This window comes from Cyprinus carpio, chromosome B2, assembly GCF_018340385.1.
Source record: "Cyprinus carpio isolate SPL01 chromosome B2, ASM1834038v1, whole genome shotgun sequence".
In the NCBI taxonomy this organism is placed as follows: Eukaryota; Metazoa; Chordata; class Actinopteri; order Cypriniformes; family Cyprinidae; genus Cyprinus; species Cyprinus carpio.
The window spans coordinates 4,471,162-4,493,816 of record NC_056598.1 but is presented as its reverse complement, the minus strand read 5'-3'; the positions used below and the strand labels follow the sequence as shown (position 1 = coordinate 4,493,816).

Sequence of the window (22,655 nt, the reverse complement as noted above, 5' to 3'; positions counted from 1 at the left end):
TTTGTAGCAATGTAAAAGTTTTTAACTGTCACTTTTAATCAACTGTATGTGTCCTTGCTAAAAACAAACAAACAAACAAAAAAACTTTGAACAGTATAGTGTATTTAGTGACATTCTGCTTCTCGTTGTTCCCATTCTGCTTGAAAATTTTTGTATTTGACTGTTCTCTGATTAATTAATCATAGACTATTCCATTCTAATCACAATCATGACAGACAATAGATGGAAAGTAAAATAGTGGTTAGTGAGCGTATGACATGGAGGGACTCTTCGTCACGGTCATAACAAAAAATGATGATGCTCTTTCCGTTCATTCTCTGGAATTCATAAAGCGCCATTCAAATGGCTGCCTTCTTCAGCATTATTCACAACGAAAGGACACATAATAGGAAAATCTGCTTTTTACAAGTTATGCATTATGAATGGGAAGACAGCCACATTGTGCGTCAGAATGAGAAGGATAAACCACAATAAAAAGATAGAGCTTGTTTGAGAGGGTTCGATCTGAAGTCATGCATTTTATTTGCAGAGTGCTGTACAATGTTTCCTATTTGTATTCAAAGCATCCCATCTAAGTAACACAAATGCAAGTGCATATGATTTTGTTCAGAGATGGAAAATATGATTCTGGAGGTAGAGTTGAGGGCAAAACTGATCCAGGCTGCACTTTGATACGCTTTAGTATTAAAATCAAAATCTTACCCCTAAATGTATGTGCCTTATTAGTGTTATGCTAATTATAATCAAAACAATTCATTGAAGTAATCAATTTCAGTTGATTCGTTTGAAATCAATTGATTCCTAATCAATTTTAGTGCCATGACCTTAATCTAAGCATTAGAATAACACACAGTTTAATTTATCACAATTTAATGTATGAATGACCTTTTCAAACAATAGTCTTCTGAAATTAATTTGTAAATGGGTCCCACTTTATATTAAGTGGCCTTAACTACTATGTACTTACATCAAAAAAATAAGTACAATGTTATTGTGTTCATATTGCATTGCAAAACACTTTTGCTGCTATTGAGGTGGGATACGGGTAAGGTTAGGGACAGGTTTGGTGATATGGGTAGGATTAAGGTTGGGTTAAGGTGTAAAGGGATGGGTCAACAGTGTAATTATAAATGTAATTACAGAAATTAATTACAGTTGTAATTACATGCAGGTATTTTTAAAATAATAGTACAATGTAAAAACATGTATGTACACATTAAGTGCATTGTACCAAACGATTAATTAAAATGTAAGTACATAGTAGTTAAGGCCACTTGATTTTTCATAATGACTTAACTGCTGAGTTCCTATGACTAGACCTGTTTTAAACAACATGGAATATTTAGTTATGTTTTTTTCTCATGTAATTTTGATTGAATCTTCCTCTTTTTCAATGTAATTGGGCAATGGGGGCAGCGGCGGCAACCGAGGGTCAAACTCTTTCTGAGACACCATGTCATGCACTGAGAGAAGAGCCTGAAGTGAATAATGAAAACAGAGAGATGTTTGGTTAGGAATTCAGAATTCAGCACACACACAGAGACAGAAGTGAATACTGTAGCACAGCCACAGTATGTAAAAAAAATAAAAAATAAATAAAAACCTTAAGTTTTAATTTTAATTAATTGTTTAATTTATTGCTTATTATAGCTTTTAACAGTCTAACAACCTTTTAGTTGTCATCATACAAAAGTAGCAGAATGACATGACTGATCATTCAGAATCAAGTATTGCATATAGTCATGCAATAAATGAGACTAATTTATCCTCTATAACACCATTCAATAGTTTGGAGTCAGTAGGATTTTTTTATTAATATTTTTTTAAAGAAATTACAGAAAGGACATTTATAATGTTACAAAACACTGTTCTTTTGAACATTGAAGCGTTCCACAAAAATATTGTCGAAATGAAACAGGTGTTGTGATTGTATCTTCTTCCCTATTGTGATGTATATCTGAGTGAAATTTAATTTGGTCCATCTGGAATTGATTAGTTTGTTGGATCGTTGTTTGCTATTGCTGCAATAGTGAACGTCATCAGATATGAGAAGAGATGTCATTGCATGGGGGAGAGAATGTTATTTTGATTAAAGATTACAAGGTCACATGAATAAAAAATAAAAATAAAATATATATATATGAATATATATACATACACACACACACAGTAGTCAACATTTGAAGTGGATCAAAAAAGTTAATCAAAGTTGTCCTAAGACAAGAACACATTTACGTTCTAGGACAACTTTGATGAAAGATTTTGATCCACTTCAAATGTTGACTAGTGTGTACAGTGTACTATATATATATATATATTTATATATATATATATATATATAATATATATCTATATATATATATATATATATAACGCACGAGGAGCACCTGGAAAACTCATCACCGGCTGATCGGTCACGGCTGCCGACAATCAAGCTACATAAGCCGCCACCACTGACACACAAGTGAGTGATCACTCCAGAAGACTGGATGCTAACGCTGTTCTTCGTGTTCCCCTACAGAGAACCCTGATTGATCAGCACCCCACGCACGGACACGCCGCACCTGGGACACCACCACGACCAGCGCACCAGCACTTTCCACTTCCGACCACTAACATTTACTTTTGTAATAAATCCACCCTCCGGAGCTTTACTTTGCACTCCTCACTGTCGTGTGATTCTTCACCCAGTCACAATATATATATATATATATATATATATATATATATATATATATATATATATATTTGTGAGGATAAAAAAAAAATATGATAAAAGATTTAGTTTTTTATTCCATGGTGACCTTAAGCAGCAACTGTTTTCAACACTGATAATGTTAATAAAATAGAAAATATGAAATGTTTCTTGATCACCAAATTTGCATATAGAATTATTTCTGAAGGATCACAAGACTGGAGTAATTTATCACCATCGCAAATTACAATTTAAAATATATTCAAATAGAAAAAAGTTATTTTAAATTATAATAATATTTTACAATATACTGCTTCTACTGTATTTTTGATCAAATAAATGTAGCCTTTGTGAGTAAAAATATTTTCTGCAAATCAAAAGGTACATCATTAATCAACACTGCTGACTGGTCTTTACACTTGGCTTGATAAAGGATCTTTCCACATTGAATATCACTTTACTGAGGCAACCCAGTGTTGTTTTATAAAATGGGAGAGCCAAACAAATGATCCAAGAAGCAACACAGCATTAGACCAATCACAAATAAAGCTGTCAAAGCCCTCGTAAGTGAAACTCCTGAACTCTAAAAACTTAAGTAATACTTATAATTTGAATGAAATTTACACCAAATACTATTCATGTACTTTGTATATTGACATCAGCCCACCATAAACGCAGGAATTCTTTTATTTGCTTCTGTTTTCAGTCAGTCTTTTATGTTGATCCTCTGCCTTTCTTGTGATTGTCACTAAATCTTGACCTCAATGTACATTCTCTTCTCACCTTTACATGAGATTTGGAGAGCAGGTATAACAACTCTGTTGTCTCTGGGCTGGCGACTACACTGCGCAGCTCTTCTGTCAACTGAAATGAAAAATGAGAAGCCTTAAATATTTAATAATGTCTGTTCGATATGGTAAAACAGGCAAAAGTCTCTGACCATTCTATTTAGCTTAGTTTATGCTCCAGGTATCATGAACTCATCTAGTGCCAGTTTGCTTTGCCAATGCTCGGAGGTCTGGTTCAATCTATCCCAACCCACTTGACAATATTATGTGAATGTTTGCACAGCAGGTCAAAAAGCCACAGTACCAGGAGCCCTGGAGAAATTGCTGTTTCTGTTGTGGTTCAGCCAAGCAACAACCAATACGTTTGTGAGTGACACCAGGCCTGACATTAAACATACATTAAATCTCCAAAACTGAAATTTTACACTGAGCTGCGACGTAAGGAAAACACTTTTAATGGCTTAATGCTCCAAAATGTCCTTCTCGTTTTCAGTTTGAAAGAAGATGGAAAGTGATATGACTTTAAAACTACTCTTTGCCTTAATGAAATACACCGTCAAAAGCTGGAGATAATCTTTCTTTTAAGAGTCTCTGCAGAAGTGGGTTGATAAAGGGTGTTTTTCTATTGAAAAACCCCCTAGACCATTGTCACAATGTTGTACTTGTGTTGGCCAAGCTGAAAGAGGTTGGTCAAGCTCTGGGGTCCAGGACAGAGACTTCAAATTGGATCCAAGGAAGAAGGTAGGAGTGGAACAGTAAGGATACTGTGTAGGTTTTTTACTTTGGCACTTTCACTTTATTATGATAGGGACATACTACAGCCAGATGACAGGAAGTGATGTGGGAGAGAGAGAGGGGGTGCGTTATCAAGAGAGAAAGGTCCTCCGAGTCGGGATTCAAACTCTGGATGTCGAAAGTGGTGCATAGCATTGCATTACAGCGCATCTACCTACAAGGCTATAAGTCACCGACAGGTTACTGTAGTTTTAGCCGAATCAATGGCATAAATTGTATAAGTCTAGGGTTGAAGGATTGAAACTAGTAGTTTTACTGCTAGCACTGGCCCGAGACCATGGCAGGATGACGCAGTAGTGTAGGGAGCCACAAAAGCTGTTTTTCCATTTCAGAACTGTTATCAGAATGAGGTTGTATGTGCTGCCGAAGATTCAAGCTTCATGAGATGATAGCTTCTATGGAGTTCAAAACAGCCAGGATGAGGGAAGAGATTTTTATATATTTCACAGTAGGCTTGTTAGAGACTGGTGATCGATGCAGATCACTGAGGGACCCCCACTTCAGGACATATTACAGTAGAACAAGATGCTATGGGTGAATGTTTAGCAGGCCATGGGCACTCCAAGATAATGACGCTGTTGTCTTTCCCAGAACCAGGAGGTGAACCCAGAGGTTTTCCTATAGAGCAGACACAGATGGGTATTGGAATAGTAAGCAGGGGCTAAGGTTTGGCATGGAGATTATGATGTGATGAAACTCACACTAAAGCTTGTGGGAGCTTGATGGGACATGTAGATTCCACATGTCTACCTACTCTGTAATATAGACAGAGATAAAGGTACGCCAGCATTGACCCTCTGCCGAGAGAAAGGGCAAGTGTCGATCTGCCATCGGTTTGTGGCCTGCTTCTGGAGAGTCAGTGAAGCTGGCTGGGACTGAAAAGATGGAATGTTGGCTCATTCCGGTGACTGGCAGCTGCCAGAGTCTAGAACTTTTAAAGCTGTAATCTATAATTGAGGTTTTTCCTTGGCGTAGCTGATAGAGTTGTTCACTGACTTAAAGTATCCGCAGGCACGGGATCTCAAAAAACCTCACAGTGACTGGGATATGAGTTTCTATGAAGTGACTGGCATTGGCAGGACCATAACGGTTCCATATCATTTCTACCCATTGGAAGCTCTTCATTAAAGGATCGAGGGATGCGGTGCCTGCAGGGTTCATGGTGAGTTGTGGTCTGGCCTTCTGTCACAGAACACCAAACATGGTAGACAAGATGTTAGGAACCCAATCGCAGGTATTTATTGCACAGCTGAAGAATAATGACAGATAAGTAAATGAGCAGATGAGATATTGCAGAGATAGAAAAGCAATACTAATACTGATGTCTTTCGTAGGATATCAGAGCAGCACACTACAGAGGGGGAGCAGAAGATACCAAATACATACACAGGGGATTACTTAAGGAGGAGATGTAGGAGATTGCTGGAGATAATGCTGGAGGTGCTGGAGTTAACATTAGAAAACCACTGGAGACAACACAGGGGAGATATTGTTGTCTGGCTAATATTTATTTCTCTCTGCTTAGCTCCAAACTCAACATTTTAGCAAAGTAAACAGAAATTATTATTGTTCACATTCACAATAGTACACATACACTCACCACTTTATTAGGTATACCTATTCAATTGCTTGGTAACACAAACTGCTAATCAGCCAATCAAATGACACAATCTCAAAAAATTCAAACATAAAAACATAATGAAGAAGAAAAACTAAATAACAAACCTAGAAAAAGAATGTTGAAGAAATACAGTCTGGACTTATTAACTCCAAATGGTTGTTGGTGCCAGACAGACTGGTCTGAGTATTTCAAAAACATAAGACTAAAAAATATTATAGGGTCATTCTGGGCATTTATACTCAAAAATGTTGGCCTTGAATATAGATAGGAATTGCCAGATTAAAAAAATAAATAAATAAAAAATACAATAAATAAGTGTCTGTGAGACTGCACATATATTTATGTGACACTGGGGTGTTCACAAGTAATCCCTTCCAGTACACTTCAACTCGACAACACTAAACAGACTAAAGGTCATGCAACTGAATCCCGTCCCAGCTCTGCTGGACTGTCTGATCACTCTGTTCTGGAGACAAAAACCACTAGATGCCCCAGAGGAGAACTTACGTCCTGAGCCAGGCCCTGTCTGTTATCCAACAGTGGAGCAGGCCGCTGGACTCTGTACTTCTGCAGCCTGTCATAAACCTGTGAGAAGAGGAAAAATAAAAGGAGGATAAGTGGCATTAGACTGACGTCCTCACCACTGAAATTCATCTAGTAGCAAAATGTTTCTTTATATCTGATAAGCAGAACTAACCGAAGTGTAATATATCAGTCAAATCCATATTAATCTTAAAAAGTGATGAAAAGACAAAGGAATTTAGTGTGTTTATTGTTTATCTGTCTGTCCATTCATTGGCTGGATTGTACAGTGTAGGCAATGGGAAAACTATTAGAATATTAGCCAAGAAAGATTTAATCATATTTATGGCCCTCACACAGCTAACACAGCTCATAAAGATGAACATGTTTCATAAAGTAAAATAATAATAAAAAAAAAATAATAAACATGATGTCACACACTAAAAGCAGACTGGGGTTTGGGGCCACATTCTCTGTTAACAGAAAACTAATTAACATAAAACATCTTTACACACTTGCTGTCCTTTAATGTTTCTTAATGCAAATCCATGTGCCAAATATCACACCTTACATAGAAGAAGATCAATATGATATATATATATATATCGCTCTGATTTAATTTACAGTCCAATTGAAAAAAAAATTATTCTTTAGTTGAATGTTAGTGTTCACTGCTGAGATGACATTAGTTGTAACTTGTGTGGTGAGAATTGGTATATCAATCAAAGACATTTCAGACTCATGCTTAAATGTTTTGCACAAAGTAAATTCATGACTTGCCTCTTGAGAGTTACTTGTCTATGTAACAAACACTTTTCTTTTTAATGGCCCCTCAACAGGTGTGTGTGGGTGAAGTTTCAAGCAGTTTTAGCAGTTTTCTGTCATTTCAAATGTTGTAATTAATCTAAAACTATTTTAGAATTATTTTATAATTATTAAAAATGCAGGTTTCCATAAGCTAATTTTAATTAAAAATTACAATATTTGTATTTTAAAAAATTGTTCAATTCTTTTTTTCATAAAATGAACAATAATGAAGGTAAAGAGATTATAAAATTACAGGACATGAAAAATACACTTCCCCCAGATATACATGCATATGGTACTATTCAAAAGTCTGGGTTTAGTTATATTTTAATGTTTCTGAAAGAAATATCTTATGTTCACCAAGGCTGCATTTATTTGACCAAAAATACAATAAAAACAGAAATATTTTGAAACTTTAATACAATCTAGGATAACTGTTTTCTGTTTGAATATATTAAAAAATTTAATTTAATTCTGTGATGACAGATCAGAATTTTATGCAGTCATTACTCCAGTCTTCATTTTCACATGATCTTTCAGAAATCATTTTAATATGCTGATTTGGTTCTTGAGAAAGATTCCCTCCTATTAGCATTGTTGAAAATAGATGTGCTGCTTATTATTTTGTGGAACCTGTGATACATTACATTTTGTAGGAAATATATTGAATCTTGTGTTCAAAGGTACAAAATTTATTTGAAATATCTATACAAAATAAATATGAATATATAAAATATAAAAGTATATTTTACCTGTTAGTGATGTTTTTACTTAATGTGTTTAAATAAATTTGTAATGAAAACAAGTTATGACACCAACTGTGTAATGATTACACGAATCACGAATCGTCAATGATGAATCGGAGTAGAAACATAATTTTATAATTAGATGTAAAAGTTAATGTAAAAACTGCTTTATGTACAATTTACATGTTTGGTAACTTTTTTTATTATTATTATTTATTAATTAATTTATTTTTATTTGAGTGTTGATAAAAATAAAGAACAATTGAATTGAATTATTTGTAAATTGTACATTTTTAATACTAGTGTACAATTATTGTTAGTTAAATATAAAATGATGTATCATGAGGCGACATTCATAAATACTATGTAGGTGTGGATTATTATGTTTTTGGCATGCATTTTAAGTATTTTTGTATCAATGACAGAAATAGCTTTCAAACAATTTTGAGCGGTTATGTAGTAACCGGGCAAAGTAAAGTTTTAAAAAGTCAGATTGATTGGAAAACCTGATCCTTTCCTAGCATTAAAAGTGCAACATCCAGCAAGAGCACTGTACACTTAAAGGGTTACTCCACCGCAAAATGAAAATTGTCATTAATCACTTACCCCCATGTCATTACAAACCCATAAAAGCTTTGTTCTTCTTCGGAACACAATTTAAGATATTTTGGATGAAAACCGGTAGGCTTGAGACTGTCCCATAGACTGGCAAATAAATAAGTGCCAAGGTCCAGGAGAGTATGAAAGGCATCGTCAGAATAGTCCATCTGCCTGCGTACTGCTCAGATTTGTCAAAATGGTGCTACGCTGATTTGGAGAGACACAGAGGGGAGGAATTGTTAAATAAAGTTGTTATTTTTGTTTTCTTCGTGTACAAAAAGTACTCTCATCGCTTCATAACGTTACGGTTGAATCACTGATGGCAGATGAACTATTCTGACAATGCTTTTCATATTTTCCTGGACCTTGACACTGTTATTTATTTGGCAGTCTATGGGACAGTCTCAAGCCTCCCGGTTTTCATCCAAAATATCTTAAATTGTGTTCTGAAGACGAACAAAGCTTTTACGGGTTTGGAACAACATGGGGGTAAGTGATTAATGACAACATTTTCATTTTGCGATGGAGTATCCCTTTAAACAGCTCCACGTGGCTCATGGAACAGAGCACCCAGCAGTCCAGCTGAGCTGTGTTTGGGCTTTTATCACAGTCCCTTCCCCTTCGACCTGTCCTCCCTCCCTCCTAGCCTTCCCCTCTCTCAGTGTTGCAGACAGCATGTGCTGACTTCATTAGACCCGTCTGCCAGAAGATGATGATGCTGGATGTGCACCCGCTGCAGTGTTTGGAGAACTCAGTTTTCCAAAAATGTCATCCTGAAGTGTACCTACTGCCCATAACTAAAACAGAGTAAGTAAATGAGTGGTCATTTTTTTTGCAGAGTAATTTTTTTTTTTACATTTTTTTTATTTATTTTTTTATTTTATACTGGTCGTTTTTGTTTTCATTTTCATTTACGGAATGGTATGAAACTTGGTGACTTTTGTGGCACTTGATATATGAGAAAAAAGTGGACAAGAATAAAAACTGCTAAATGGTCTTTAAAAAATTGTCTCACTTGTAATCTTTGCGGTCAAAAAAAAAACATTTAATAATAGCCTCGTGGGCAGTGCACCGAAATATAGTGCCATTGCGCTTTGGGTGACCCGAGTTTGAGTCCTGGCTTGCGATCCTTTTCCAATTCTGTCCCCTCTCTCTTCCACTTCGTTTCCTGTCAATATATACTGTCTTATCCTAATAAAAGGGGGAAAAAATATAATCTTAAAAAAAAAAAAATAGCCCGTTTTAAAGCGAAAATACTGACCATTAGTTTTGTTGTAGTCTTCTAAATATACTGTACATCTAAATGCAAAACCTAATAAAATTAATTAATTAATTATGTCTGAAAATACTCATAGAAGCAACTAGGGGATACACAACCCTATCTAAGTGAGGAATACCAGATGGTTAAGGAAGTGAATGAATGAACAAATGTGTGACTGAACATTTTCAAGGAACATGCTCAGTCAGTGAAAGCAAGAAGAAAGGAAGGAATGAGAAAAAACTGAAATCTGAAATAATTGGCTGCCCAGTCACAAACAAACAAACAAACAAAACATTAGATATCCAAACAAAAATTATCCAATGACTTGTTCCTTTGGGCCTTCATAAACAGATACTGTTACATCCTACCTCATCATTTGTAGAGAGGAAACTGCCACTCCAAAAACACACATGATGGATTTGTGAGTGAATGATCAAGACAGTGTTAATGAGTCAGTGAGTCACAGAATCAGTGAATGAATGAATGAATATGTGCAGATGCACCTTCTTATGGTCAAGCCAGCAACTTGATCTGAATAATTTCACCCAATTCAAATCGTAACTCTGGCAAACAGCAGTAACTAAAGTGGGCTAACAACACTCTTGTACTGGTTGCTGCTAAAATAAAGTCTGACCTTAATAAGCAGATGCAGAGTATTGCCCATGAGCATGTCCTGTAGAAAAGTACTGTCCTCTGAGGTGTCCATGTGAGACTCCAGCCCATAAAGCAAAGAGGCCAGCAACCTATACACCTGAAGAAGGAGAGGAATATTCTAAACAGTCTAATAGTTCTTAAAATACTCTGAATTATTCATCTCTATTCTTATACTGTGCATTTCCTTTAATTTAAGTGCAAAGAGACATGTAAATGTAGGATGTTTATGATTTGTCTCATTCACATATTGCCCTCTACTGGCAATAAATTAAGGTTTGCAACTTTCTGTATTAAAATTAAAATGGGATGCTTAAATGCAGTTACACATATGGCTGCTTTTTACATATTTTATTATTGACCTAAACTTTATGAGAGGAGCACCAGATTCAAGCCTGCAGCCAAAATAAATACAAGCACCAATTGCTTTCATGACCCTCAAATATTGTAATGTAGGGCTGTTCACTGATTAATCACGCTTAATCACATCCAAGAAATAAACAGTTTTGTTTACATAAGATACTGTGTATAGTTATTCTTTATCTATAATCTAAACACATATAAATTATATAGTTTAGACAAATATTTAATGTATATACATTTATATATTTATATTCTTATCTTTTATATATATATATACACTATATTTAATATAAACAACCATAAACTTATTCTCTTAAATATATAACATGCATGTGTGTGGATTGATATATACATAATAAACTATACACTCAGTATACACACATATATTATGTAAACCAAAACTTTATTTTGGATGTGATTAATAGTGATAATTCATTTGACAGCCCTACTTGTAATGTACTGTTATGATTATTTACGTTGCTCCTATAAACCGTTTGTTTTGTGAATCATCCATATATACCAAATGTAATCTATCACTAACTGTCAATATGGTCCAACTGCAAAAGCACCAATGGTTCTTTTTGTTGTATCAATACCAAATTGGTTCACTTGGTACTGGATTAAGAATTTCCGTGTGACCCAACTACCATGATAAAACTTAAACTAGTAAAGTGGTCAGCATTTATAGTAGGATAACGTATCCAACATTATTAACATCTCTCACAGACCTATAAACTTTAAAAGTGGGGCTATGCCTGACACAAAACTCTTATTTGTATCAGAAATAAACTTTGTTAGTCTACGAGCTTACCTGGACTTGCAGAAATGCGGTTCCAGTAAGGGGTATTGTCTGGTAGTTCATTTTCAATCTCTGCATGAAGTGTGACAGAGGCTTACTCACAACTCTCAGGCAGATAGATCCTCATCAATAATGACCTAAATGGAACAGACAAGCAGACACAATCAATTAAAGCAGCACAGCATTTGACCTCTTAGCCTCAATATAGCACAAATAAACCTCTGTCTTCTGCAAACAGCGAAAACCGACACATTAAAAATCAACCACATTTCTTACGACTAATGATACTGACTATTTTAAGTAAATAGCTGATAAACATGGACCTTGTAGACCTTGCAGTCCAGTTTATAGAAGAAATCAAAGGAAATGACAGAGATGTCTTCTGTGCCTGGACTAGTTTACAACTAATGAAATTTAAACAAATTAAACTAACCATAACATTAGTTAAATATTAGCTTACCATTAATTATGTTGATAGGTCACCACCTGAAAATATATATAACATGCAGCACTTAACACTTTATTTATTTCTATTTATTTCAGAATAATTATTTAGATTTATTATAATAGAGCGATTATTCAACATTGATGGAGCAACTTTTGTGGGAAAAGAAATCAAAAAAGCATATAAATGTATCTAAATGTGGCGAGGGTGGCCTCTTATTTCAAGATAAAAAATAGTAGATAAAATAATAAATAAAATATTATTTAGTATTTTTTTTCGTAGTATTATTAGTATAGTAACTATATTTAGCAAATATCTCAGTCAATAATTTTTTTAAACAGCACTCCAGCACTGTCTGTAACATGTTTTGTTAAATTTGTAAGATAAAAATTAAAATATCATTTAAAAATAAATAAATTTTTTTTATATGATAAAAAAAAATTATTACTAATCATAAAATTAAACTTTTAACACGGATTGAAAGGTGATCTCATTTAAATAAAAAATCAAAATTTACACAATTATAAAGAAAAATCATATGATAAATATAATATTTTAAAACTAATTGAGACATTTTATGATTATAATTATAAGGTGGATACCCAAACTTAATAAATGATATTGGACTATGTGATTCTAAAAATTTTGCTGTCAACAAACGGACTTGCAGACACACTTACTTTTTTATCAAGTCAATTATTGGTTCGTTTAAGCACCAACAATAGGTGTGCTTTTACTCCAGAGACCTCAGTTATTCTATTCATTCAAGCGTATGTCAATTATTCTTCAGTTATGGAAAAAGCATTAGCACAAAATAGTAGGCTAAAGTGGCAAAGAGGGGATCCAAAACTACTAGGAATAACGAAACATGGCAATGACTTTAAAAAAAAAAAAAAAAAATTTTTAAAATTTGAAGAAGAAGAAGACATAAACGATCAAATTCGTTTTGAAATGCTTATGACAAACAAAATTGTGACAGAAAATAGAAATAAATTTACAATTTATTCATCCCTTTGTTATTTTTGTTTTCATAATACACAATACTATCCTTTAATGTAAAAAAGCAATTAACTTAATAAATTAAAAATACATTCTGCTAATTTCCAACAACCCTCTCTCACTTCTACAAAAGAAACACAAATCATCAATATCAGAGTAATCTTGAAATGAATGGTTTAACAGGGTAAAATGGTATGCACAATTTTTAAAATGTTCTTCTTTAGTTTTATCATTAATACAATATTTAAAAGGTCTTAACCAAGCAGTCTTCCAATTAAATTGTGAATAGCAGAGTTCCTATATATATATATATATATATATATATATATATATATATAGATATATATATATATATAAATATATATATATATATATAAACTCCTCCAGCTGCAATTTTGTTTTTTAAAAATAGGCTAGTACAAATATGTTTGTTATTTGATTTATTTATTTTTATCAGTCAGCCCAACACTGTTTGAAGTTAGTTTGGATTTTGTCATAGAGTAGGTTAAACATGACTTTTAACAAGCTAAACAAGGTTAGAGGCTTCAATAAGAGAATTCAATCCCTTAAATTGGACAGGCAAATTGTGGCAACGGAAAATATCAAAAAGGCGACGTGATAGCCCAGTTAAACAAATTCCTTAAAAACTAAAATTATTTGCAATTATATTGGTAACCCAATGAAAAACGGTGAGGAGGCGAAACTGTGTGAGTAACAAATTTTCCCAAGCGCCTAGGAGCTTGCTGCGGGAAATTTTGGACACTTATTGGACCGATATTTAGAAAAAGAGTGTGAGGTGGGGTTTGGATAGCAAAGCAGCACTGCAGCAGGGGCGCAGTCGCGAGCAAAACGAAGCGATGGACCGTCAGCTCTTTCCCGAATAGCAAAGCAGCACTGCAGCAGAGCTACTTTTACAGATATTATCGTGTTTGTTTGCAGGCAGTACCACTAAAAAGAGCTATAATACAGCAGCAAAACCTCCACAATAAAAACCACACCACCACAACATCACTGCATCAATAATAATAATGCATGCAACGAATCCATCCAGACTCAATGATGGGTAAACAGACATTTACCTCCCGTTTACACCCTTCAACTAATCGTTTAAAGCCTAATCTAAGTGCATATTATGTTCGAAGGAATTGTTTTAAAGTATTTTTTTTTTCCTCTAGTAGCGAGTTGTTTTTATTTCTCTACGTTAGCATTGTAGCTGGCTAGTAGAGGTCGCATTTATGACTATATTAACTTTTTTGTCTTTCACAGGTGTAATGATCTAAGAGATCCTCAAGCCTGCCAGGTACACAGAAGTATTTTATCATTGCAAGTAGATACATATTTGGAAGAGATGACGAAATGGTGTCAAACTTGGATTAGCCGGTTTTAGCAAAACACTAGTGCTCATAGGCCTAGTTCCTGCTTGCTAACAGAAACTGATATACATTACACGTCATACTTTTTAGGTAACATAGATCAATTATTTGTATTTGGCAAATTGCTCTACATTTAAACTAGAAAACTAGCTTATACAGAGGTAATGGTGTGACCAGGGAGCTCATGTCTCAGTGTGCTAGCTTGTAGTTTAGTCAGCCTAATTGCTGAATTCACAACAAATAGAAAATAGCACATCGTTCTCATTTACTTTAAGGTCTTTTCAGATGTAGTATTGCATTTTATAGCGAAGTAACTTGATTAGCTTAACAATGATAAAAGTTTAGATCAACCAGTTCTCTGTCTAGGTTTCCTAAACATCCTATTTTAGTTTTTTTTTTTTTTCTTTTTTTCCCAAAAGCACTTTTGGGAAAGAATTTCTTTCATGTCATTTGTATTACAGTAAATTTGAAAATTACATTTAGTGATTTTCTGATTTAATAATATTTAATTTATCCGAGCCTGGTTTTCTCTGCAAGAATAAAAGTTCAACCTCAGTGGTCTTTGTAAATGGGTTGTTTGCAGTCCTTCTCTCATGCATTGTATTTTGCAGTCTGTCAAATATCAGTCAAAGAGTCACTCATCTAATGACCATCGCCATGATAAGATGCGAGATTCGTCAGACTCCACACCACCAACTAAAATGCTGCGGCGATCGGACAGTCCAGAAAACAAGCACAGTGATGGAACAGGACACAGCCAAACGAAACCACTCCACGTTCACCGGACCCGTGAGAGGGACAGCGGTAAGAACATGAGTGAGGAGATGTTCCACATGCATATGATTAATGTTTTTTGGTTGCATGTTTGCGTAATTCCCCAGAACCCCAAATTCCTATTTATAAGTGGGCTATATGGCGAATCATCATTTACAGTGTTAAATACTTATTGACCTTGTAATACTTTCACTCTAAACAGTGTCTTTACTGGATATATTCATATATTTATGTGTGGTTAAGATGAGGATTAGAATTAAGAGTGCACTGACGAGCGGTTTTGAGGCAAGACTGTAATCAGAACCCACCGGAAGAAACATTTCACAATTTGGCGCCTATGATATATTAAGCACTTTAGTCCCGGTGTCCTCATATGAGGACATGTATGAAATCAACGTCCTGTTTTGTAGCATAAACTCATATTTTGATTTGAAACCCCATAAGATCCTGAGACATTGATTTATGACACACAGTTTAAAAATTAATCAGATTTAAATAATTACAGAAAATTATCATATTTCATATATCATATTTCCATAAGAGTGTCACTAAATTAATATCAGACATTTTTGAAGACCAAGGAGAGGGAATGGTCATGGTGAAACATCCAAACATTTAGTATCTCTGAAAAGCCATGAATGTGCTGTATAGTACAGCCAGACTGAAAACTGTGGCATGTATAGTCTCAAAGAAATTCACTAATATATAATGTCGTCATATGATGATGCAGGGTCTTAGAAGGTTAAAATAGCAAAATTCTGCCTGATTCCTATAATCCAGTAATTATTTTGTATTTATAGTAAAATATTGGTATTAATATTATGATGTCATTAATTATATCCTATAGTATTTTGTCTAAATAAAAATACTAAAATCTAAAATCAAGAATTTTAAAGTCAATTTTGGGATCACAGTAGTAGTAGTATGTAATGCAATATGTGAAATGGATATTAATTTTGATATTAGTTACCTTAAACTTTAACCATGTTAACAGGTAATAAATTATATAATTAAATCAGCTGATAACTGACAGATTGTTTCATGAATCACTAGTTTGCCATCTTGCATTTCAGAATTCTATGTAATTAATTTAATTAAACTTGAAAATTTACGTTATAAACCAAAAACCTATTTGGAAGTTGTAGGATTATACAATAAGGCTAAAATACATCTTAAAGTTTTAAATAATTTTGTGAAAATTGTCTGATATTGATAATAAGCTGTACAAGTTTTTATGGAACAGATTTAATTGCTAGATTTGAGTAAATCAAGCAGCATTAAAACACAGGATTCTCTCTTGTGCTTCCTTCATACAGTTTTACTTCCTGTTATTGCCACAGCCATGAGGCTGCAGCAGGTCCACAGTATTATTTCTCTTTTCATCTGGTCAGAGGCCTTTTAACATTTTTATTTTCAGATATCTGGTGGGTTTTTTTTCAGCCTTGGTGATATAGCATAAAAAAAATTCTAGTAAGAATTAACTTTCTTTTCTCTCTCTCTCTCTCTCTCTCTCTCTCTCTCTCTCTCTCAACTGGAAAAAAAACTCTAAGAAGTTGTATGTATAGTGTCTTGTTGTTCACACATTTAGGACATCAGTGGAAACTACAGCTCGTCCTGTCAAGAGGCCATGTTTCCACCACTCAGCCACAGGACTGTCATCTGAAGCATATAAACTAGCAGTCCAGTGTGTTAAATGGAAATCCAGAATACTGTCTTGTTTCAATGAATTATATTCTGCAAAAGTCTTCAGGCTTTCACATGCATGGTAGTTTGTTTCTGACCTTCTTAATTATGTTTCAGGTGTCAGTTCTTCTCCACAAGAAAACTCCCATCATGCATCCAGCTCTCACCCTCATCCAAACAGAACTTCAGAGATGGTAAGTTGATTACGTTAAAAAAGTGAGATCCAACTGTTGAGGTTGAAAATTTCCTATAAAGGGATATTTAAAAGACTGTTGCTTCAAAAAAAAAAATAAAAAACGCTTGCCAGTTACTAAAGCATCCTGACTCATCCCTTATCCCTAATGTTCTCTCATATGACCAACATTTTCCTGCTCTTTCTTTCTTTGATGTGATGCTATTTCCTGGTACGACTTCCACAGCCACGTGAGCAACGCAGATTGATTGGTTCAGAGCATATAAGTTCGGTTCTGGCAAGAAATACTACTCTAACTGTCGAGAAAGAGGTCTCTCAGGGGGGAAAGACTAAAGAATGGTGGGCAGAGGTGTGAGTTGCTTTAAATACCAGGTACAGCTGCCTTAAACCATGCACTGACACCAGACGTCCCTGTACCCTGAACAGAGAACAAGCAGAGAGAATCCCGGCAGACGAGAAGGTGCCAAGAATATGGTTAACAGCTTTTCCCACAAAGACAGAGACTACAGGACAAGCAGAGAAGCCATTATCAAACTCTGGTTATTCTCAGCCTTTGTCCATAAACCCCTCCAGCACGTCCAGCTCCTCCTCGTCCTCCACAGTGCCTGTGTCTCCTGCCCTGCAAGCTTCAGCCTCCACTCTGCTGCAGGACCCAGCACTTCTTCGACAGCTGCTTCCTGCACTCCAGGCCACTCTGCAGATGAATCATGGCAATGTAGACATGGGCAAAATTAATGAAGGTATTAATGAAGGAATGGCTATGCAGTGCTTCTTTCTAGGGGTGGGCGATATGTCGATTTTATATTGTGATCGCTCTTGAAGATGTGTCTACGATCCATTTTTTAAGCAAGCTGTAGAGATTGTGATCTTTTATGTCCTCATAATAATGTTAAAACTACGGCAATGCCTATTAGATGACTGTGGCTGGTCAAATTATATCAAGCATCTCTATCATGTGTCTTTCATGCGTGGTTACGTATTTAAAAAAACAACTCAACGTGAGCTAGCACGAGTACTGCGATAAATCCAATTTTAGTTTGTTTCGATTTGTGCTGCAAGCTGTTCTAATAATTTCAAGTGGCAAGCTTTAGCCTCTCCTAAACTTAACATCCAAATCAGTCAAATCATGCAGTGCAACCATGCAACCAAATATTGTTTTTATTTATTTATTTATTTATTTATTCATTTATTTTATTTTTTGTTATCTTAGAGATCAGGGTGGCCACTATAAAGCAGATACAGTGCACATCATAAATGAGTACACCTCCTCTGAATAAATATAAAAGATGTATTTTCTTAATGAAAACTAATATAATTCATGGAAAGATGGCAAAATTGAAACATTATTAAAGTATTAAACATATACTTCATAAAAACAACAAAATATATGCCAATATTTTTTGTAAAATAAGTAAATTAGCCAATTTTGTTTAAATGAAGGATTGCAGAAATGAGTACACCTTAGATTTAATTCAGAAAATGTATAATATTCTAGCACTTATTATGTCCTCCAGAACTTAAAGTATACTGCTCTGTCCCTTCTTGGCACTGAGTGTACAAGTTCATGACAAATTTTCACATCTGTCCTGTAACTCCTGGACGACCTCCTTAAATGCTCTGGTCTTTAATGGGGAGTTTTGCTCAGCTTGTCTCTTCAGAATCCCCCACAGCTGCTCAAGAGCGTTAAGATTGAGTGAAATACATGTCCACTGAAGGATTTTCATAAATAAATAAAAATTTTCATAGAATAAATATCTTCATTGTCATGCTGAAAAAATGGCCAATAATGCAGAGAATAAAGTGAGGGTAGCATCTTCTGTTTCAAGTTTTTGTATCACATCACAGTAGTTTGTGAATTCATGCCAGCATTGATAAAGCACAACTCCCTCACTCCTTCAGCACTCATTCATCCCTATATAAAAGCTTTACTACCACTGAACCAATTACTTCTCACTGTACTCCTCCTCTAGCAACACCAGAACATTTTGGATGCTTTTGGATCTGAAATGATTGACTTGGTCTCTTGAGACCAGAGTATGGATTCACAGAAGTCTCTATTTTGTAAATATGGGCCTTGGAAGAGGTCAAATGAGTTTATTTTGCTTTGGCTACAGTAGGTAATTCTAGTGGTGACAACAATCATGCATGTCACTTCTGCAGGCTGCGTCATACTCTGTGAGATAAAGTGTCATTCTTTTCATAGCTTTTGCCGGCTCTGAGACACTTGCATGTTATTTCTCCTGCTTGCAGTTCTCTCCCAAGTGGTTCCACTTCTGCCAGCATTAAGTCTGAGTATGATTCAGTGGGCTATATAACCCTTAGGAAATTGCTTGTCTTTAAAAGTTTTCCTTCAATATACTTAACTGTTGATCAAAAATAGCCTTAAACCTATACACTTTTTTAAATTTCTTTTTAGTAACTTTCAGGAGGGTGTACTCATATTTGCAACACAATTTTATCTCTTTGATAAGAAAATCTTATTTTGATGAATAATTTTGCCATTCTTTGGTAATTGATCAAGCAGGCTTGTTAGAACATTATATCTCCAAATAACCCTAACATGTCTTCTAAGTAAAGAGTATTTGCTGAGTTTAAGTTTTAGAGGGGGTGTACTCATTTATGCTGTGCACTGTACATATATCATGCTATTTAATTTAAAGATATTAAAAACAAATGCATCTCAATTGCTGAAATTATTTTGTTTCCATATTTACAAATTTATTAAAAAAATAATTTGAAAATGAATTATATTAATTTAATTAAAATTCTGTAAAAAAAATAAAAAACTTCTTGATCCTCTAAATCTTCTGTAAATTGTGAAATTGTAATTTTTTATTTTTATTTATTTATTTTTTTGCCACAAAGAAAGTTACAAATAGGGATAAATAAAAGCATAAATTCAGACACATTGGCTAAACAGAAAAAACATTGGCCAATGATGATAATATAAATAAATTCAAATATCTACTTATTTATTGGTGGTATATCAATTAGCCTTTTTCACAAAAATCGGAAATTACATCAACGCAGTGTAAAGTTAGTTATGTTACAGATCTGCATCTATTATATCAGTATGCCCTTTCCTCAAATAGTGCTTCTTACCTTTTCTGTTTTGTCTGTTTTCCAAGTTGTTGTTCGCTAATCTACAAAGAAATAACATTTTACTTGTTAGTAACTTATATGGCCACTCAGACCGCTGACTCGTGAGATAATATGTTCAACATAGCGCCGGATGGTTTCTATTCTCCATCCCTGAGATCCCTTTTTATATAGTCTTTGATCTCCGGTACATTTGAGAGTATTATCTCAATTTACTCAGTCATTTCCCTCAAATCACCATGATAAATTGCTTAAAAAAGTTTAAGGGTAAAAGTCACTTTCACTTTTCACTTTCACTCTTTCAAAATGACAACATTTATGTCCGGATGCACATTTTTTTCCAAGAATACATTAAACAATTCTGAGTCCAGTTGAAGCATATTAAACTCAACACAACAACGTAATCTGATAGAATAGGAATAAAGTCATGAATCCGAGTCATCTATTGTTTAATATTTATTTCCCAGGGCACATTATACAACATACATTTAAACCATCATGTTAATAATGCAAAGGCGAGCAAGTAGAAAATACAATATTACTTCAATAATAATAATACCGAAAAACATTCACATGGAGAGTCATAATGCACAGCCAGAACCAAGCGGACAGAACGGCTAAACTAACTGAATTATAGCTGCCACCATTTAGAATTAAACAAACTTGTATTTGATGACCCGAGCTGACGCAAAAAGTTAAATTTGAAATGTTTGCGCTTTGTAAAGTAGCGGCAGTTCAAGCATTTTCATGATCTCTATTTTGTATAAAAAGACTTTGATTATCGAACTCATTCTTGTTAAGTACGGCCGCAGTTGTCACCGGAAAAACTTTTACCCTGCAAGCACCAATCCGGAAGCCAGAAACACGGAAATGTGAAAATGGCTAATTGGCCACTACCCTAGACCCTTCAAGTAATTTCCTTGATTTGTTCTTAATGATCAGTTTGGTGCATTCTTATAAGTTATATTCGCTAGTTTAATTATTTTAAACACTTTTGTAGTGGTGGGATGTTGCTATAGAATCTCCAAAATTGTGTTAGAATACATTCCTAAATGATGACATCAACCTGTGACATGATATAGCTAAAATGTTATGCTCTAGCTGTTTGCCACCTTGACAACTGCTTTTTGCAAAATATTTGGCATCTTCTCTCCACATGGTGAAAATACCGTGAGCCGACAAGGCTTGATGTTCACCAATAGAGCGTTTTTCAGATTGCTTTCAGTGTATAGGACTGCTATAACTGTATGTGTGTCTTTTTCTGTCTTCGTCTTCCAAGTCCTCACAGCCGCTGTCACACAAGCTTCCTTACAGTCTATGCTTCATAAGCTTCTCACTGCCGGACCGTCCGCTTTCAACGTCACTACTCTGCTTTCCCAAGCTGCTCAGCTTTCCACACAAGGTACGGCTAAAGTCCCAGTCACTTCACACCTCTCCTAATTGATGTTGTGTTTCAGAGCAACTAATCCACCAAGGAAATGTGTGACTATATTTAACTATACTTTGTTATAACAATGTTTTAGGTATGTTTACCTTTTATACACACAAGGCTATGGACACAAACATGCTGAATAATTCTTAATAGGTTAAGCCACATAACTTTATTTTACACAGGGGAACTCAGACTTGTATGCAGAATAAGATATTTCCTAAATGGTAATTTAGCATATTTGGTATGTTGTTATATTGTTGTAAATAAGTTTATTTACTGGATTGCATATATAATTTCTGTAACTCTGTTTCTGATGAACAGCTCAACAGTCCGGTCAGTCACCCATGTCATTAGCATCAGATGCCTCTTCACCGAGGTCATACGTGTCTCCTAGAGTCAGCACACCTCAGACCTATGCTGTCTCTAAACCCCTGCTCAGCAGCTGTTCCCAAAGTAATTTGAAGTAAAGTTTGCTGTTCTATAGTAAAAATCTGTTCTACTTCTAAAATCTGAACAAACATTAGGCATCAACCTTTGTAAAAGGTTACGACATGCACATTGTAGCTAGGAGACACATAACCAAAGCAAATAAATATTCAAAATCAAATCACACTTGTTTGATATCTGAAGCTAATTTGTAAACTCAACTACCCAAAATATGTCGACTGGCTCTGACTTTCAATAAGTAGACTCGACACGTGGTGCAAACTAAATTGAATAATTTATTTGTTTTAATAACGGATTTGTGTAGATAAAGATGAAAATATTGGTCTTTAGAAAAAGGGCTCAAAAGTTCAAGAAACAATATGTACAGTCTATATGTCATATTGGTTTGATATTAGTTGAATAATATTCCACAACTCTTCAACTACTCTTTTGGGAACCACTGTGCATGGTTTACATCACAAACATTAAGAAAGTTGTATGCTGACCTTCTGGTCATTTGCAAGCTGTTGTTTTCCATTTCAGGTAAGCAATCATTGCAAGACAGGATCGACCTTCCCAGCAG

The 22,655-nt window shown here is 34.7% G+C and overlaps 2 pseudogenes; one reads left to right on the top strand and one right to left on the bottom strand.

The window, feature by feature from the left end:
• LOC122136390 overlaps positions 1-11,711 on the bottom strand; it is a 43,675-nt pseudogene extending 31,964 nt beyond the window's left edge.
• A 2,370-nt stretch (positions 11,712-14,081) lies between these two features.
• Positions 14,082-22,113, top strand: LOC109105826 (annotated as a pseudogene).
• The last annotated feature ends 542 nt before the right edge of the window (positions 22,114-22,655 follow it).